General features: G+C 46.4%; 1 pseudogene; it reads right to left on the bottom strand.

Annotated features, from left to right (window-relative positions):
- Positions 1–10,041: 10,041 nt before the first annotated feature.
- LOC105716643 (rho-related GTP-binding protein RhoV-like) lies at positions 10,042–10,782 on the bottom strand (annotated as a pseudogene).
- Between the last annotated feature and the right edge of the window lie 9,848 nt (positions 10,783–20,630).

Below are 20,630 nucleotides of genomic sequence, written 5' to 3'. Positions count from 1 at the left end.
GCAGCTGTACTAATTTACATTCCCACCAACAGTGTTTGAGAGTTCCCCTTTCTCCACAGCCTTACCAGCATCTGTTATTCTTTGTCTTTTTGATTAAAGTCATTTGAATTGTAGTAAGATGATATGTCATTGTGGCTTTGATTTGCATTTTCCTGATGATTAGTGATGTTGAACATTTTTTTAAATACCTGTCAGTCATTTGTATGTCTTCTTTTTACAAATGTCAATTCAGATCTTTTGCCCATTTTTAAATTGCATGGGTTTTGTTGTTGTTGTTTTGTTGTTTGGTTTTTTGGTTGTTATTTTTGCTATTGAGTTGTTTGATCTCCTTATATATTCTGGTTATTAATCCCCCTTGTCAGATGAATAGTTTGCAAATATTTTCTCCCATTCTTTGAGCTGTCTTCTCTTTGTTGACTGTTTCCTTTGCTGTGCAGAAGCTTTTTAGCTTGATATAATTCCATTTGTCTATTTTTGTTGTCTGTGCCTTTGTGGTCTTACACAAAAAAAATCTTTGCCCAACTATCTGTTTTTCATTTCTAATTTTTTTTTTTTTTTTTTTTTTTTAAACAGAGTTTTGCTCTTGCCCCCTAGGCTGGATTGCAATGGCGCGATCTCGGCTCACTGCAACTTCTGCCTCCCGGTTTCAAGCGATTCTCCTGCCTCAGCCTCCCGAGTATTTGGGATTACAGGCACCACCACGCCTGGCTAATTTTTGTATTTTTAGTAGAGATGGAGTTTCACCATGTTGGCCAGGCTGGTCTCAAACCCCTGACCTTAAGTGATCTGCCCTCGTCAGCCTCCCAAAGTGCTAGGATTACAGGCATGAGCCACTGTGCCCAGCTCATTTCTAATTTTATTTATTTAGGACTTCTTAATTTTTTTTCTTAGTCTAGTTAATGGTCTGTTAATTTTGTTTTTCTTTTCAAAAAACCAATTTTCATTTCATTGATCTGCATTTTTTAGTCTTATTTCTACTCTGATATTTATTATTTCTTTCATTCTAACAATTTCCTTCTAATAAGTTTGGTTTGTTCTTGCTTTCCTAGTTCTTTGAGGTGCATTGTTAGGTGGTTTATTTGAAGTCTTTCTGCTTTTTTTGATGCAGGCATTTATTGCTATAAGCTTCCCTCTTAGTACTGTTTTTACCATATCCCATAGATTTTGTTATGTTATATTTCCATTTTCATTTGTTTGAAAAATTTTGAAAATTTTCTCCTTAATTTCTTCATTGACCCATCGGTTGTTCAGGAGCATGTTGTTTAATTTCTATGTATTTATGGAGTTTCTGAGATCCCTGTTGTTACTGATTTCCAGTTTTATTCCACTGTGGTCAGAAAAGATATCTGATATAATTTCTACTTTATTGAATTTGTTCAGGCTTGTTTTGTGGCCTAAGATATGGTCTATTTTGGAGAATGTTACATGTATTTGCCAAAAGAGTGTGTATTCTGCAGCAGCTGGTGAAATGTTCTGAAATGTCAGTTAGGCCTATTTGGTCTAGTGTGTAGTTTGATGCTTCTTTGTTGATATTCTGTGTAGATAATCTGTTTTTTACTGAAAAGAGGGGTGGTGAAGTCCCCTACTGTATTGTATCACAGTCTAGCTGCGCCTGAGGTTTAATAATACTTACTTAATATATTTGAGTATATGCTTCAGTGTTGAGTGCATAGATATTTATAATCGTTATAGCCACTTGCTAAATTGACTCCTTTATCATTACATATTGATCTTCTTTGTCACTTTTTACAGTCTTTGACTTGTAGTCCAATTTTTTTTTTTTTTTTTTGAGATGGAGTCTCGCTCTGTCACCAGACTGGAGCGCAGTGGTGTGATATGGGCTCACTGCAACCTCCACCTCCCGGGTTCAAGCGATTCTCCTGGCTCAGCCTCCCCAGTAGCTGGGACTACAGGTGTGCACCACCATGCCCAGCTAATTTTTGTATTTCTTTAGTAGAGACAGCGTTTCACCATGTTGGCCAGGATGATCTCGATCTCCTGACCTCGTGATCCACCCACCTCGGACTCCCAAAGTGCTGGGATTACAGGCATGAGCCACCATGCCCGGACTTTTAACCTTCTTGATGTACGCTGTGGGCTCATGTCTTTTTTTTCTTCTTCTTCAAGAGGGAGTCTTGCTCTGTTGGAGTGCAATGGTGTGATCTCGGCTCACTGCAACCTCCGCCTCCTGAGTTCAAGCAATTCTCCTGCCTCAGCCTCCCTAGTACCTGGCATTACAGGGGCATGCCACCATACCTGGCTAATTTTTGTATTTTTAGTAGAGACAGGGTTTCTCTATGTTAATCAGGCTGGTCTTGAACTCCTGACCTCAGGTGATCTACCTGCCTCTGCCTCCCAAAGTGCTGGGATTACAGGCGTGAGCCACTCATGTCTTTTATTAGATCTGGAAATTCTTATCCACTAGCTAGTTTTTCAAATATTGCTTCTTCCTTATTCTCTCTATTCTCTGCTTCTGGAATTCTGATTGGATATTTTTTTGACTGTCTCATTCTACCCTTTCTTCTCTTAACTCCTCCTTCATATTTGTATCTCCTTAACTCCCTGTGCCACATTTTGGGTAATTTTCTCAATCTGTCTTCCAGTTTAATCAATTCACTACTCAGCTGTATTCAATCTATTGTTTACCCTGTCCACTGAGTTCTTGTAACTGTTGTTTTGTTTTGCTTCATTTTGTTTTTAGAGATGGGGTCTCTGTTGCCAAGCTGGAGTTCGGTGTCACAGTCATGGCTCACTGCAGCCCCAACCCTTTGGGTTCAAGGGATCCTCCAGCTTCAGCCTCCTCAGTAGCTGGGACTACAGGTGCATGCCACCACAATGACTAATTTTTTTTTTTTTTTTTAAGAAAGATAGGGGTCTCACTATGTTGCCCAGGCTAGTCTTGTACTCCTAGCCCCAAGTGATCCTCCCACCCCGCCTTCCAAAGTTCTGGGATTACAAGCCATTGTGCCTGGCCTCCCTTGAGTTTTAATGTCAACAAATTGTTAAGCTCTAAAATTTCTATTTGCTTATTTTTCAGATATGTCTGGTCAAAGTTCTTTGCCTTGCTTTTTTTTTTAAATAATAGCTTTATTGAGATATAATTCATATGTCATAAAATTCATCCTTTTAAAGTATATAATTCGGTGGTTTTTAGTATATTCACAGGAGTTGTGAATTCATTACCATATTTAATTCCAGAACATTTCTACCAACCCAAAGAGGAATCCTGTCTCCATTAGCTGTCACTATCAAATTCCGTCATCCTCATTATGTTTACTTCCTGTCTCTGTAGATTTGTCTATTCTGGACATTTCATATAAATGGCCTAATACAGCATATGGCCTTTTATGACTAACTTTTTTCACTTAGCATAATGTTTCCAAGGTTGAACTATGTTACATCAGTACTTAGTGCCTTCTTATAGCGGAATGAATAGTCCACTGAATTTGTATACCATAATTTATTTGTTTACCAGTTGATGAATTTTGGGTTGTTCTCACTTGTTGGCTATTAGGAATAATGCTATGAACATTCATGTGTAAGTTTTTCTGTGGACTTTGTTTTTAGATCTCTTGGTTCTATATCTAGAAATGGAATTGCTGGGTCTTGTAATAACTCTGTACTTAACAGTTTGAGGACCTGTCAGACTGTTTTCCAAAGGGGCTACACCATTTTATAATCCCACCAGGAATATATGAAAGTTCCAATTTGTCCACATCTTCAACATGTGTTTTGATTGCCTTTTTCGTCCCTTGCTTATTCTGTGATACCATGTTTTATTTATTTAAACATTTCCTAGTTATTTTAAATCTGCTATTTGAACATTTCAATAACCAAAAAACTTAGGACTCTAAATGGTTTTTGTTGTTGTTGTTGTTGTTGTTGTTGTTGTTGTTTTGTCATCTGTTCTCATTCATGGTGGCTTGCTTCCTTCTGTGTTTAATACATTTCCGGGCAAATGCAAGGTACAACTTTTGTTTCATTAATTGCTGTATTCCCATTATCTAGAACAATGACTGAAATGTAACAGGTGCTTAACAAATTGTTGTTGAATGAATAAATGAGTCCCAAGGACCTAAGCAGAAGAGTAAACCCCAGACAGCATGTACATTTGCTTCTTCTGGGTGCCAGGGTGTTGACAGATACAGAGCTATGTTAGCCTCTGTCACTCAGTGTCTGGTTAGGAAAACAGAAGTGCTGTGTCCTGTGTATTCCAAATGTATCTATCCATGTCCAATCAGGAGACAGAAACTACACAGTGATTTAAACAGATGAAATTTAACATAAGAGGTCAGCTGTGGTGGCTCACACCAGCATTTTGGGAGGCCGAGGTGAGTGGATAACTTCAGTTCAGTAGTTCAAGACCAGCCTGGCCAACATGACGAAATCCTATCTCTATAAAATTACAAAAAAAAAAAATTAGCCAGGCATGGTGGTGCGTGCCTGTAATCCTAGTTACTTGGGAGGCCGAGGCAGGAGAATCACTTGAACCCAGGAGGCAGAGGTTGCACTGAGCCAAGATCATGCCACTGCACTCCAGCCTGGGTGACAGAGCAAGACTCTGTCAAAAAAAAAAAAAAAGAATATTAATCGATTAATCGAGGATTAAACAGTAACTACAAGATGTCAAGAGAACTATAGGGCTAAGAGAAACTACCCAAAGTAGGGCAGACTTTGAGAGCTGGGTTCAGACCTCCCCAGAGGGGGTTCAGACCTCACTGGAGATGTGGTTGCAGCCCACTGAATGGCAGAGAAGTTCACAAGGTGGCCTGGCCCAGAGCTTGTCCTGTCACTGGACAGGAAAGAAACCACCTCTGGGGCCCAGGTGAGCTGTCAGGTAAATGAGCATTCTCTGCGACACCGAGACCTCAGAACCTGACCACAGGTCAGAGAAGGAGTCAAGGTACCACCGGGGGAGGGAGGCCTGAAGCAGCCACTGTCCATGTTGGAGGGCCACAGGCAGGTGACTACCAGGCTGGACTGAGGCTTTGAGGTCACTGAGGGACTGTGTCCTGGATGCGTGACTGGGACAGTGCACCACATGGTCTCTCACTCTCACCAGTCATGGAAGATACAGCGCCAGACCCAGCAGGAGAAGCGTCTCATCCCCTAATGGTCACCCGAGGCCCTCTACTGAAAAAGCTTAAGTTATGCTCCGAATAAGGAAATAAGTTTAAAGGAATTTTGCCCATTATCACAGAACACGTTTTAAAAAGTGAATTTGGGCCAGGGGCAGTGGCTCACGCTTGTAATCCCAGCACTTTGGGAGGCCGAAGTGGGCGGATCACGAGGTCAGGAGATCAAGACCAACCTGGCCAATACGGCGAAACTCCATCTCTACTAAAAATACAAAAATTAGCCGGGCGTGGCGGCACGTGCCTATAATCCTAGCTACTCGGGAGGCTGAGGCAGGAGAATCGCTTGAACATGGGAGGCGGGGTTGCAGTAAGCCGAGATCGCGCCACTACACTGCAACCCAGCAACAGAGCTAGACTCCGCCTCAAAAAAAAAAGTGAATTTGGAATCAAGAGGCAAGAAATATATCATTGGCATGCCAAGTACGTAAGAGATAGAGGTTTATACAATCCTTGGGAGGCTGTGGGAGCATAGGTAAGGGAGCCTGCCGCGGCACTTCAGTCTGCAGCACCCAAGTGTGTAGAGCTCAAGGGCTTGCTCTGAGGCCACTTTAATCTCAAAGGCCTCCCGGAGGCTCCCGCCCACTCACTCAGGTGGCAGCACCACTGCAGGCAACTCTCGAGGAGCACACCCAGAAGCTGCAGCGAATGCCTGTCTGCCTATGCGTCTGCCTGCCGCACCTCTGCAAAGTTGCGCCCTCTCTCTTTCGCCTGCATTCCAGATCTCGCACCAGGGCTTCTCATTTGCAGGCTCTGCGGAAGCCCCACGTGGCAGAGGATTCTGGGAAATGTAGTTCCTGCTTTCTCTGCGACGCGGAGACCGCAGAACCTGTCGGCAGTGACAATACAGAGTCCCTTAGAGAGACTTAAGCTTATGTGGAGTCTTGGGTCAGATCCCCCCCACTTCGTCACTGACCCCAGGGCAGGATTTCCAGTAACAGCTGATGTGAGCCTTTGCCCTGAAGGCAGCCCGACCTTTCCTGTGTTCCCGACCGCAGTCTCAGAGCCACAACTTTGTGGGTGGTTTTAGTGGTGGGGAACCCAGCAAGGCATTAAAATCATTTGGGGGTAGGGGGCTGGGTGCGGTGGTTCACGCCTGTAATCCCAGCACTTTGGGAGGCCGAGGCAGGAGGATTGTTTGAGTCCAAGAGTTCCAGACCAACCTGGGCAACACAGCAAGACCCTATCTCTACAAAAAATGCAAAATTCAGTGAAGCATAGTGGTGCACGCCTGTACTCGGGAGGCAGAGGTGGGAGGATGGCTTGAGCCCAAGAGATCAAGGCTGCAGTGAGCTATCATCGTGTCATCGTGCCAGAGGAAGACTCTGCCTTTTTTTTTTTTTTTGAGACCGAGTCTCTGTTACCAAGGCTGGAGTGCAGTGGTGCAATCTCAGCTAACTGCAACCTCTGCCTTCCGGATTCAAACAATTCTCCTGCCTTAGTCTCTGGAGTAGCTGGAACTACAGGCTCAGGCCACTACGCCCGGCTATTTATTTGTATTTTAGTAGAAACGGGGTTTCCCCATGTTGCCCAGGGTGGTCTCGAACTCCTGAGCTCAGGCAATCCGCCTGCCTCCCAAAGTGCTAGGATTACAGGCGTGAGCCACCGCGCCCGGCTGAAGACCTTGTCTTTAAAAATAAAAATGAAAATTAAAAAGTATTCCCCTAACCCCACCCCTAGCATCCAGTTGCTTTATGGAGAGGAAGCCTTTCAGAGGTTTTATTAATAGTTCAATCACTGCCAGAAACAGAAAATCCAAGCTACTTAAAAAATAATTATTCACACTCAACATTCCCCTCAAGTCAGTGGAGTAATTTTGATTCTGCTGTTTGCAACAGAAAAAAAAAAAAAAAAAACTGAAGAAATAAATGATTCAAACTTGTGACTGCATCACAGAGGCCTTTGAAGATCTAATGAAAGCTAGGGATTCCCGAAAAATATATATGTATCCTCAACACATGTTGCACACAATTTCAAGCAGTTCAAAGATCCCTGACATTGATCTGTGGACCCTGTTCATGGAGAGTAAGAACCTGATCAAAAAGAAATGAGGCCAGGTGCCATGGCTCATATCTGTAATCCCAGCACTTTGGGAAGCTGAGGCGGGTGGACCACCTGAGGTCAGGAGTTCGAGACCAACCTGGCCAACATGGAGAAACTTTGTCTCTGCTAAAAAATACAAAAATCAGCTGGGCACAGTAGTGTGTGCCTACAGTTCCAGCTACTCGGGAGGCTGAGACACCAGAATCGCTTCAACCTGAGAGGTGGAGGTTGCCGTGAGGCAAGATTGTGCTACTGCAATCCAGCCTGGGTGATAGGGGGAGACTCCATCTCAAAAGAAAAGAAAAGGAAAGAAAAAAGAAAGAAAGAAAGAAAGAGGAAGGAAGGAAAGAGAAAAGAAATGAAAGAAAGAAAAAGAAAGAAAAAGAAATCAGGAACTATATACAAAATCTCAGCCTGGATTTTTTTTTTTAATTTCCAACTTTTGCTGGTCGCGGTGGCTCACGCCTGTAATCTCAGCACTTTGGGAGGCCAAGGTGGGTGGATCACGAGGTCAAGAGATCGAGACCATCATGGTCAACATGGTGAAACCCCGTTCCTACTAAAAATACAAAAAATTAGTTGGGCATGGTGGCGCGTGCCTGTAATCCCAGCTACTCAGGAGGCTGAGATAGGAGAATTGCCTGAATCCAGGAGGCGGAGGTTGTGGTGAGCCAAGATCGTGTCATGCACTCCAGCCTGGGTAACAAGAGCGAAACTCCATCTCAAAAAAAAAAAAAATTCCAACTTTTATTTCAGGTTCAGGGGTGTATGTACAGGATGTGCAGGCTTGTTACACAAGGTAAACGTGTGCCATGGTGGTTTGCTTCACAGATATCCCACCATCCAGGTATTACGCCCAGCATCCATTAGCTATTTTTCCTAATGCTCTCCCTCCTCCTACCCCGACCCTCCAACAGGCCCCATGTGTCCATGTGTTCTCATCATTCAGCTGCCACTTATAAGAACATGTAGTATTTGGTTTTTTGTTCCTGCATTAGTTTGCTAAGGATAATGGTCTGTAGCTCCATCCATGTCCCTGCAAAGGACATAATCTCATCCCTTTTTATGGCTGCATAGTATTCCATGGTGTATATGTAGCACATTTTCTTTTCTTTTCTTTTCTTTTCTTTTCTTTTTTTTTTTTTGAGACAGAGTTTTGCTCTTGTTACCCAGGCTGGAGTGCAATGGCGCGATCTCAGCTCACCGCAACCTCCGCCTCCTGGGTTCAAGCAATTCTCCTGCCTCAGCCTCCCGAGTAGCTGGGACTACAGGCATGCGCCACCATGCCCAGCTAATTTTAGTATTTTTTAGTAGAGATGGGTTTCACCTTGTTGACCAGGATGGTCTTGATCTCTTGACCTTGTGATCCACCTGCCTCGGCCTCCCAAAGTGCTGGGATTATAGGCGTGAGCCACCGCGCCTGGCCTTCTTTTTTTTTTAAGATGGAGTTTCACTCTTGTTGCCCATGCTGGAGTGCAATGACGCAATCTCAGCTCACTGCAACATCCGCCTCCTGGGTTCAAGCGATTCTCCAGCCTTAGTCTCCTGAGTAGCTGATATTACAGGCATGCACCACCACGCCTGGCTAATTTATTTTGTATTTTTAGTAGAAACAGGGTTTCATCATGTTAGCCAGGCTGGTCTTGAACTCCTGACCTCAAATGATCGGCTCGCCTCGGCCTCCCAAGGTGCCGGGATTACAGGCATGAGCCACCACACCCGGCCAACACATTTTCTTTAACCAGTCTATCACTGATGGCTATTTAGGTTGATTTCATGTCTTTACGATTGTGAATAGTGCTGCAGTGAACATATGCATGCATGTATCTGTATAATAAACACTCCCACCAGCAATATAAAAGCATTCCTTTCTCTCTACAACCTTGCCAGCATCTGTTGTTTTTTGACTCTTTACAATAATAGCCATTCTGATTGGTGTGAAATGGCATCTCATTGTGGTTTTGAGTTGCATTTCTCTAATGGTCAGTGATGTTGAACTTTTTTTTTTCCACAGACTTAAGGTTTTATTTGCAGACTCTGAACTGCTGTTGCTTCTAGGCTGTGTGCCCTTGAGGAAAGGGATGATCCCCAACTCCATCCTCCTTCAGGCTCTAATTTGCAGCTCCTCCCCCTCCTTTTGCTGGGTCTTGACCCTCACTTCCTGCCCCACTCCTGGCCCAGCCAGTTTGGGCAGTGCCTAGGGAGCACAGAGACCCAGTTCTTCCCAGGGCCAGCCCTGCCCTCCCTGGCCTTAGGGGTTGAGGGTGGCCCAGGTGTCAGTCTGCTCCTCATCTGCCCCACTTCCCTCTCTCCTCCTCCTTGTCATCTTCCTTCCAGGCCCAGCCCTTATCCACCATCAGTCCCATGGTTCCAAGGCCTCCCTTCCTGCTCCGTCTTCTCAATCTCTCGCCCACCCCATCCCAAACTTCTCTCCAAATCAGCGCCGAACCCCTTCCAGCCCTCCACAATGCCAGGCGTTTCCCAAGCTCTTCCTCACCCCTAAGCCAAGGAAGAGTCCTAATGCAGACAGGCTGACCTGAGGGCCCAGGATAAGAAACTGGGAACTGGATCCCAAACTGCTAGGAGGTGACTGACTCTGTTAGGACCATCCCATGAAAATCAAAGTGCCAGGCTTTTTCTGTGAGCTTTGACTGGAGAAATCCAAATCAGAGCCTTCCCTCCTAGGGTCACCGGGGCATATCATAGTGGGCAGTTAGAGGCCCATGTCCCCTGACTGTTTGGAAGGGAACTGAGTCCCATGAGGCGGCCAGGCCCTGCTAGTAGCTCCCTCAAAGGCCCTGGTGCCCCAGGTCCCAGAAGTCTCCGGCCTCCTGCCTACCACTTGCTATGCAGCCATAGCTGCTCAAACGAAGCAGAAGAACTTCTTCCAGCGGCAGCGGGAGAGGGTGCGCACACCTTTGGCATTCAGTTTCTTCTCCAGCCGGGCTTTGTGCTCAATGGCACTGAGAGTGGCCGAGTCAAATACTTCTTCAAGTTCTTCTGCGTCAAGGCTGAGCACTCCAGGTAGCAGCAGGCTCGGATCTTCTCGGTCAGACCCTGAGCCTGGGGTTGCGGCACTGGGCCCTCCCAGTCCCCCTGGTCCAGCTGAATCAGTACGTTGACATCGTCGCTCAGGTCGGCCTGGGTGCCCACCAGCAAGCAGCACAGGCGCCTGGGGCTTGTGCGTGCGGATCTCGGGCAGCCATTTCTCTGTGATGTTTTGAAAGGAGCTGGGCTGCACCACGCTGAAGCATGCCAGGAAGACATCCGTATCCGGGTAGCAGAGGGAACAAAGTCGGTCAAAATCCTCCTGTCCCGCTGTGTCCCAGAGCTCAGTGCGCACCGGAGCTCCATCCACCAGGACTTGCACGGAGAAGGTGTCCAGCGCCGTGGGCCGGTAGCGCGCGGGGTACCCATTGCAGGTGGAGCTGACGATAAGGCTGCTCTTGCCCACGGCGCCGTCGCGCACCAGCACGCACTTGATGCCCAGCTCTGGGGGCGCGCTACGCCGCAGCGGGGGAGGCGTCGGGGCCCGGAGCGGGGGAGGCTCAGCCTCACTCAGCTCCCGCGGCGGCATAGCCCGCTCCGGGGGCAGCAGAGGGGCCAGCCCGGGACCCGGCTTCGTTGCACTTGAGAAAGCAGGTTCCACTGGCTGCCTCTGACCTGAACTTTTTTTCATATGTTTCTTGGCCGCATGTATGTCTTCTTTTGAAAAGCATCTGTTCGTGTGCTTTGACCACTTTTTAATGGGGTTGTTTTTCACTTGTAAATTTGTTTAAGTTCCTTATAGATGCTGGATATTAGAACTTTGTCAGATGTATAGATTGCAAAAATTTCCTCCCATTCTGTAGGTTGTCTGTTTACTCTGTTGATAGTTTCTTTTGCTGTGTAGAAGCTCTTTAATTAGATCCCATTTGTCAGTTTTTGCTTTTGTTGTGATTGCTTTTGTTGTCTTTGTCATGAAATCTTTGCCTGTGCCTATATCCTGAATGGTACTGCATAGATTTTCTTCCAGGGTTTTTTTTTTTTTTTTTTTTTTTTCTTTTGAGACAGAGTCTTGCTCTGTCGCCAGGCACCAGGCTGGAGTGCAGTGGAACAATCACGGCTCACTGCAGCTTCCGCCTCCCAGGTTCAAGCAATTCTCCTGCCTCAGCCTCCCAAGTAGCTGGGATTACAGGCGCGCGCCACCATGCCCAGCTAATTTTTGTATTTTTAGTAGAGATGGGGTTTCACCGTGTTGGCCAGGATGGTCTCGATCTCTTGACCTCGTGATCTGCCCACCTCGGCCTCCCAAAGTGCTGGGATTACAAGTGTGAGCCACCGCGCCCAGCCTCTTCCAGGGTTTTAATAGTTTTGGGTTTGACAGTTAAGTCTTTAATCTATCTTGAGTTAATTTGTGTATGTGGTGTAAGGAAGGAGTCCAGTTTTAATTTCCTATATTTGGCTAGCCAGTTCTCCCAGCACCATTTATTAAATAGAGAATCTCTTCCCCATTGCTTGTTTTTGTCAGGTTTTCAAGGATCAGATGATTGTAGGTGTGAAGTCTTATTTCTGGGCTCTCTGTTCTGTTCTATTGGTCTATGTGTCTGTTTTTGTACCACTACCATGCTTTTTTGATTACAGTAGCCCCGTAGTATAGTTTGAAGTCAGACAGTGTGATGCCTCCAGCTTTGTTCTTTCTTCTTAGGATTGCCTTGGCTATTTAGGTTCCATGTGAATTTTAAAATAGTTTTTTTCTAATTCTGTGAAGAATGTCAATGGTAGTTTAATGGAATATCATTGAATCCATAAATTGCTTTGGGCAGTATGGCCATTTTCACTATATTGATTCTTCCTAACCATGAACATAGAATGTTTTTCCATTTGTTTGTGTCATCTCTAATTTCCTTGAGTAGTGGTTTGTAGTTCTCCTTGAAGAGGTCCTTCATTTCCCTTGTTAGCTGTATTCCTAGGTATTTTATTCTTTTTGTGGCAATTGTGAAAGGGATTTCATTCATGATTTGGCTCCATCTTGCCTGTTGTCAGCATATAGAAGTGCTAGTGATTTTTGCATTGATTTTGTATCCTGAGACTTTGCTGAAGTTGCTTATCAGCTTAAGAAGCTTTTGCAGACCGGCTTTTATAAAGAATCCAAAGCCATTTGATTTTTTTCCCCAGTGCTTTTCCAAACACACACAAAAACATTTCTAATTAAATGTTTGGTAGGCCGGGCACTGTGGCTCATGCCTACTAATCCCAGCACTTTGGGAAGCAGAGATGGGCGGATCACCTGAGGTCAGGAGTTCAAGACTAGCCTGGCCAACATGGTGAAACCCCATCTGTACTAAAAATACAAATAAAATCAGTTGGGCATGGTGGCAGGTGCCTGTAATCCCAGCTACATGGAAGGCTGAGGCAGGAGAATCGCTTGAACCAGGAGGCAGAGGTTGCAGTGAGCCGAGACTACGCCACTGCACTCCAGTATGGGCAACAAGAGCAAAAACTCCATCTCAAAAAGAAAAAGAAAAGTTCGTTGTTCACCATTGTTAGCATATTGATTTTAAATTTTATTAGTAAAGTTTGTCATGTTGCATAAAAAAAATTTGCAGTGGAATAGGCCTGCCTGTGTATTTAATATCTACCATGTCTTCAGGTCTTTCTCATAAACACTGAGCATAGTTTTACTCACAAAGTATTATAAGGGTATCTATTTGTAATAAGTTTATTTATATGAGATTTTTATCACCTGTGTCAAGACCTTAATCAGTGACAAACTCCCAACTCAAACAGTGTTTTTTATGAGGAAAGCATCATCTTATGCGGTGGTCAGTTTACTCAGCTGTTTTCAGAATCGTCCTGGGTGAAACACTGGATTGCCTTGTTTCATGCATGGTAGACTTGGTTCTCTAAGACACAGGAGCAGCATAGCAGAAAGACCCAGGCATCCACTCTGGCTTCTGCTGGGTCGCCTTGACCAGGTTAACTCCCATCTCCAACTTTCTGTTTAATCATCTGTCACGGAGCAATGCCGATGCCCACGGAGCAGTTGGGGAAGCACAGTCAGGGTTGCAGGAAATACTGGTTCTGTGTGTGCCTTATCCTGGTACAGCTTAACAAGTGCCTATTCACTAATTAGGTAACTGAGAACTGCCTCTGGTTAATTGCACAGCTAGGGAAAGGGATCCTGCTTTGTCTGCTGGGTCCATTTAGAATTATAACTTGCCCATTGTTTGATGGAGGATCCTGTAGCCTAACAAATGAATAGTTAATTTAAAGTCAGACAACTGGGGCTTTTTGCTTTAGGTAGAAACCTAATTCCCAGACAATCCATACATTATGTATAGACTGCCTTGACCTGATTCTGTTCTTGGCACTCAGGCTAGGGCCCAACACGAGAAAATCCTGGAAGGGCAAGGGAGTGTGAGAGATGGGGGTGAGGGTGGATGACCCAGTTTAGAGCTTTCCTCTCACACTGCAGCGATGAAAGATCTCCAGGCCATGAGAGTTACATGCTCAACTTCATTCTCTCCATCAGGAGGATATTACTATGGTTACCTACTGCTATAAACCCAGAAGGGAATCTTTCCTGACTGCTACTACCAGGCAGAGTATCTGAAGTTTTTAAGATTAAAGATCTGTATTAGTCAGAGTTCTCTAGAGGGACAGAACTAATAGGATATATATACATACATGGGAGTTTATTAAATATTAATTCACATGATCACAAGGTCCCACAATAGGCCATCTGCAAGCTGAGGTGCAACGAGAGCCAGTCAGAGTCCCAAAACTGAAGAACTTGGAGTCCGATGTTCGAGGGCAGGAAGCATCCAGCACGGGAGAAAGATGTAGGCTGGGAGGCTAGGTCAGCGTGGTCTCTTCATGTTTTTCTGCCTGCTTTATATTCTAACTGTGCTGGCAGCTGATTAGATGGTGCCCACCCAGATTAAGGGTAAGTCTGCCTTCCCCAGCCCACTGACTCAAATGTTAATCCCCTTTGGCAACACCCTCACAGACACACCCAGGATCAACACTTTGCATCCTTCAATCCAATCATGTTGACACTCAGTATTAACCATCACAAGATCATTAGACATGGCATAGCTACTTTGGAAAGCAGTGTGCAATGTCCTATAAAGTTAAACCTACACTCACTGTATAACCCAGCCATCCTGTTTCTAGGTATTCACCCGAGATAAATGAAAAACGTGTTCACACAGAAACTTGTCAGTGATGCACTCCTAGCAGCTTTATCATACTCGCCCCAAACTGGAAACAATTCAAATGCCCTTCAACCGGTGCATGGATCAACAAACTGTGGTACACTTGAACAATAGAATCCTACTCAATAACAAGAACTGAGCTCTTGATACACACAGCATGAATGACTCTCAAAGCGTCACGCTAAGTGAAAGCAACCAGACAGAGAAAGCTGCAACATTCCAGGAATATGAAATTTAAGAAAAGGCAAAACTATGATGACAGAAAGATCAATGTCTGCCAGGAACTTGAGGGTAGTAGAAGGATTAAAGTTAGCCACCACAAGGTTAGAAATGATGGTTCAGGAGTCATGCCGCAGGAGGCATGATTCTCCTGCCTCAGCCTCTCGAGTAGTTGGGATTACAGGTGCCCGCCACCATGCCCAGCTAATTTTTGTATTTTTAGTAGAGATAGAGTTTCACCATGTTAGCCAGGCTGGTCTCGAACTCTTGACTTCAGGTGATTCACCCACCTTGGCCTTCTAAAGTGCTGGGATTACAAGCATGAGCCACTGTGCCCAGCCTGGAACCAGAACTTTACATGGTATTTTCTGCTTCAAGAGTCCATAGACTCAAATCCCAGAAAGAAATTCAGAGCCACTCCTGGAGAGGGACACACTGAACCACCTGGTGGGGCTGGAGGGGACCCAGGAAGTCCTCCAGACACCCTCCATGTTGGTGCTGACCTAGTCTTAGCACTTCCTCTGGATTAAAAGTTGCCTTTCCAGAGCATCCCATGTTACTTGCCATCTGAACAATAGTTATCAGGCTTCTGCCACTTTATTTGAGCCTCCCCATAACCTTGAAGGATGCTGCTGTGATCATGCCCATTTTATAGGTAAAGAAACTAAGACTCAGAGAATTTGGTTGGCGTTTCCAGGATTATACAGTCCTGAATTAACCTAGATGGGACCATATTAACATTCATATTTTTATTTTAGAGACCGGGTCTTGTTCTGTTGCCCAGGCTGGAGTACATCGTGGTTCACCGTTACCTCACACTCCTGGCCTCCAGTGATCCTCCCGTCCCAGCCTCCTGAGTAGCTGGTACTACAGGTGCTGAGGATAGGCATGAACCTCCTTGTCCTGCCAAAATTCTCTGAAGACTAACAGCTGTGGGTCTCCTGCAGCACTCTAATAAGTGATTAAATTCCAAAGTTTGACTATACAGAGTACAGGCTGACAATTCTGAAACTGTTTTCAAAGCAGCTATTAGTCGTGGCTCACCGTGGCTGTGGAAAGACCTCCCTCCAGCCTCCATGGCCTGTCTGTTCAGGCAGTTGCGTGGTAGTTTCTGGAGAATGCAGGTCCCAGAGGCAGGCTGCCCAAGTACAACTATTACTACACCATGGATGGGCTGTGTGGTTTGGGGAGGATGACTCAGCTTCTCTGTACCTGAGTTAACTCATCTATAAGCAGCCACCAAGGTTAACTCTATCCCTCAGGGCTACTATGAGGATTAAATGAGATAATACACATTAAGCACTGAGACCAGGGCTTAGCACGCAGCAACTGTACAATAAATGTCAATTGGTTTTTGTTTTTGTTTTTGTTTTACAGATTCTCACTCTGTCGCCCAGGTGGAGTGCAGTGACATGATCTTAGCTCACTGCAACTTCCGTCTCCCGGGTTCAAGCGATTCTCCTGCCTCGGCCTCCCAAGTAGCTGAGATTACAGGCACCCGCCACCACGCCCATCTAATTTTTGTATTTTTGGTAGAGACAGGGTCTCACCATGTTGGCCAGGCTGGTCTCAAACTCCCGACCTTAAATGATCCACCCGCCTTGGCCTCCGAAAGTGCTGGGATTACAAGTGTGAGCCACCGCACCCGGCCTATGTCAATTGTTAAGAGTGAAAGAAATGACAAGGAAAAAGGGAGGACATTAGGACAGTGGCGGGCCCTGGGAGCCTCTCAGCTTCTCCCAGCTCTCAGCAGCAGACGGGAGAGAGGAAGGGGTCAGCAGAGGACAATTCAACTCTGGGCTGTCGTGGGGACAGAAGCCTTCTGGACAGGGTCTGAATTTTTAGCCACATGTAGAAGGCAGTGATCTCTTCCATTAACAGGTGGAAGTAGAGCACAAAATCTCCTATATTAGGGCTTTTGTTCAAGTGTGCAAGCCCAGGGCTGTGAACTGTACACTTCTCCCTCCCGTGGCTGTCTGGTTAAAGAAGGAGCAGCCATATTGGTACACGCCAGCCTCAGGGTAAGCACTGGCTCAAGCCATCCAATCAGAATCCCTCTGCGGGAATTTCAAATTGGGTCCAGAAGAGGCCAGGCGCATTCTGCTTACCTCTGGGATGGAACAAAGATAAACTTGGGAGCTGGGGACTGAGGCCAAAGGTTGCTGTATTTCCTGGGCAGCAGGGAAAGCCAGTCTGCAGGGAGAAATAGAGAAGGATGACATGGAAACAGCTCTGCAGGAGGTGACTTCCTGAGCTCCCAAAGTCCAGGCACCATTCTCAGTTCTTGAGGCCCAACTGCATCCTTACGCTTAGATTCCCTAAGACACCCCTGAATCCTTGTAGCAGAAATACCCTTTTGTCATCAACCTGTCCCCCCCTTGTTTCTAGTCATCACAACCACAAGAATCTGAATTAAAGCAATCTGGGGCCAGGTGTGATGGCTCATGCCTGTAATCCCAGCACTTTGGGAAGCCAAGGTCAGGAGTTCGAGACCAGCCTGACCAACACGGAGAAACTCTGTCTCTACTAAAAATACAAAATTAGCCGGGTAAGGTGGTGCATGCCTGTAATCCCAGCTACTTGGGAGACTGAGGCAGGAGAATTGCTTGAACCTGGGAGGCGGAGATTGTGGTGAACCAAGATGATACCATTGCACTCCAGCCTGGGCAACAAGAGCAAAACTCTGTCTCAAAAAAAAAAAAAAAAAAGTAGCAAACTGGGGCAAACACCTTTTTCTCTCTCCCCACAGTGTGGCTTTTGGTCACCCTCCTAGCTTCTTCAGCCTAACGGGGTGTGTCCTGCAGGCAATACCACTTGACACAGAAAGACAGTATCCATCTCCTTCTGTGGTCTCGTCTTCCCCAGTGCCCCAGTCCCCTGCTGTCTTTCCTTGTGCAGCCTTCTCACCATGCACAGGCCTGTAACCTACACATAGAGATCCCTAGTCAGGCCCCCTCCAGAGTAACTGAGCCTTCCCTGTCCCACTTCCTCTATCTGCCTTCTGGAGTCCCAGCCTCTGGATCCAGGAGTCTGTGTCATGCCTCTCAGATGGTAGCTGCAGTCTAGCAGAGGCCTTCAAAGCCTTTGGTGGCAGGCCAGTGTGGGAAGATGTTTTGGGGAAGGACAAATTTTCAAATGCTCTCAAGAGACTGGATAGAAAGGGTACTGGATTAGGAGTAGAGACTGGGTTCCAGCCTGGCTTGGCTTCTAACTCGCTGTGTGGCTTTAGGCTTCATCTTCTTCAGTTGCAGAATGATGGAATTAGGCAAGAACAAAGGCTTTCCAGGGAGCCCTTTGGAGTCACCTTGCCCATGGCCTTGGAACCATAAGGGGAGAAGCGATGGCATCCGGGGCCCTGCTTCCCTTCACTCAGGGCAGCCCCTTGTAGGTGTTTAATACACTGAGCACCCTGGAAAGATCTTTGACTTAGCCCAGGTCTCCAAAGAAGCAGAGTAGGCCACAGTGTATGCTAACACTGTGTGGGGGAGTGCAGTGTCTGGGAAGGGGAAGTGGGGACAAAGGGGAGTGAGACGGCGGGGAGGGAGGGCACACAGGAGATGCACTGCTGAGCTGTCCACTGCTCCATCCGGATGGATGCTAGACCTTACAGGACCTTATTTATTTATTTATTTATTTTGAGATGGAGTCTTGCTCTGTTGCCCAGGCTGGAGTGCAGTGGCGTGATTTTGGCTCACTGCAACCTCTGCCTCCTAGGTTCGTGCAATTTCTCCTACCTCAGTCTTCCAAGTAGCTGGGATTACAGGCACACCCACCACACCCAGCTAGTTTTTGTATTTTTAGTAGAGACAGGGTTTCACCATGTTGGTTAGGCTGGTCTCAAACTCCTGACCTCAAGTGGTCCACCCACCTCGGGCTCCCAACATGCTGGGATTACAGGTGTGAGCCACCGCGCCTGGCCCAGGACCTTCTTTAAAGTGGTTGTGTGAACTCAGAACTTAGGTCAGTCTGTCCAGAAAGAGGAAGAGAGAAAAATTTGTTTGCCAATCCCTGTCTCTTGCTGGTCAAAGTTCACTCCATGGAGTGTCCAACACTCATGCACTTCTGAGGCCAAGGGTGTGGGGCCAAGGGGTGAGGAGGTGCAGTTGACTTGTGCCTGGGTGAAGTCAGTTGTCACAGCAGCCAGATAAAACAAGTGGCAAGGACCTGGAAGACCGATGTGTCTAACAGATCTTAGGCGGCACATTTAAAAGTATCTGATACAGCTACAATTGAAAAGCAGTGAGAACCTCTACTAAAAGAAGTCAAAACCACTGAGTTGCATATTACCAAAGGACCTTCTCAGCTGAGAGATTTCTTGATGCTGGTCACTGAAATTGCACTCAGAGAGCTAAGACTAGACTTCCTTCTGATGTGCAGGGCCCATGTTCTCAGACAATCACAAACAAGACCCTGAAAATGTGTACGCCTCAGCTTTAGTCTATCCTCCTCACCCAAATTTCCATGCAACTTCAGAGTTAATGAAGATGGTGTTGGTTTTTTTTTGTTGTTGTTTTTTTTTTGAGATGGAGTTTCACTTTTGTTGCCTAGGCTGGAGTGCAGTGGCATGATCTCAGCTCACCACAACCTCCGCCTCCTAGGTTCAAGCAATTATCCTGCCTCAGCCTTCCGAGTAGCTGGGATTACAGGCATGTGCCACCACACCTGGCTGATTTTGTATTTTTAGTAGAGATGGGGTTTCTCCATGTTGGTCAGGCTGGTCCGAACTCCTGACCTCAGGTGATCAACCTGCCTTGGCCTCCCAAAGTGCTGGGATTACAGACGTGAGCCACCGTGCCCGGCCACAAAGATGGTGTTTTTAAAGTGTCCTACTGGGATGGGAAAGAGAGGGGGCTGATAATCCCACTAGACAGAGAGAATTCTCATCTTGTTCATTCAGAAAGCCCTGGCCGCCTGCCAGGTTGGACTCCCCTCCATTCAGGCAGCAGCAGTGGGCTCCAGACAGAAGACAGATGTGTTGGTATTTAAGGGATTGAAGGATTAAATGAGCTAGAGAGGCTCCCTCCACACAGCCTCATCCTCTGATGGCTGGAAGCCCACCTCTGAGTGTTATTAAATCGATGATGACATCATGGGCACTTCATGCCCCTCCCGCTGGAGCCCAGATAAGAAATTGGGGTCAGAGTGGGAAATCTCAATCCTTCTCTGGTGTATACCAAGATCGATGTGTAGATCAGATTCACCAGAATTAAATCTGGGACCCAGTCTGAGTGCTGTCCTTAGCTAACCCTGGGCACACTACTCCAGCTCAGGGCCTAGGTATTCTCTGCTGCAAAACAGAGACATCACCTGCTCTCCTTATGACCCGGTATGGGTCAAATGAGAGAAGGAAGCTTTAAAGCAAATATGTCCTTCAGGGGGCCAGGATGGTGATTGAGGTGTGGCCTGTGGGCTCCTAGAGCCCAGGATGGGGCTGATGAAAAATGACTCCCAGGCAGGCAGCCCCAGCCTCCCACAGCCAAGAAAGGACATGCAGGTTCTGACCAAAGGGGAAAGAAATAAACCCAATAAAAATCTCCCAAGAAGAAAGACAGGAAAGAAAATGGAATGGAAATAGGCATAGCTGAGACCCCTCATAGTCTGGGAAGCAGACCAAGGATACAGGGCAGGGGAATGAATGACACATTGCATTTGCATCTGAGGCACATCCCTTCCATGAGGCACATTGCTTCTGCACCAGCTTGAGGGCTAGGTGAGAGGAGGCAGGTCTGGAGGCCTGCACGTGTAGTGTGGCATGGTGTAGCACGGGATTGTGGGGGAGATTGGGGGGTGATTGCAGTTGTTCTAGTGAGGGGCCTGGGCTGCTGACAGTGACCGTGGAAAGGAGAGAGTTTGTGACATCTAGAGCCGTGTGGGAGGTAACATTTCTGTGGAGGGAAATCTCAGGTCCCAAGAGGGCCTATTGTAAATAACTAGTCCACCAGTGCAGGGCTCTCTGCTAAGGGTTTCGTGAGCATTACTTCATTTAGTCATCACAACCCCAGTGTGGTAGACACAATAGGCATCTTCTGGTTAC

The sequence above is a fragment of the Aotus nancymaae genome, unplaced genomic scaffold (genome assembly GCF_030222135.1).
Source record: "Aotus nancymaae isolate 86718 unplaced genomic scaffold, 86718_ANA_hifiasm-v0.15.2.pri h1tg000003l, whole genome shotgun sequence".
Classification (NCBI taxonomy): Eukaryota; Metazoa; Chordata; class Mammalia; order Primates; family Aotidae; genus Aotus; species Aotus nancymaae.
The sequence above is the reverse complement of the archived record's forward strand: the minus strand, read 5'-3'. Positions and strand labels throughout refer to the sequence as shown.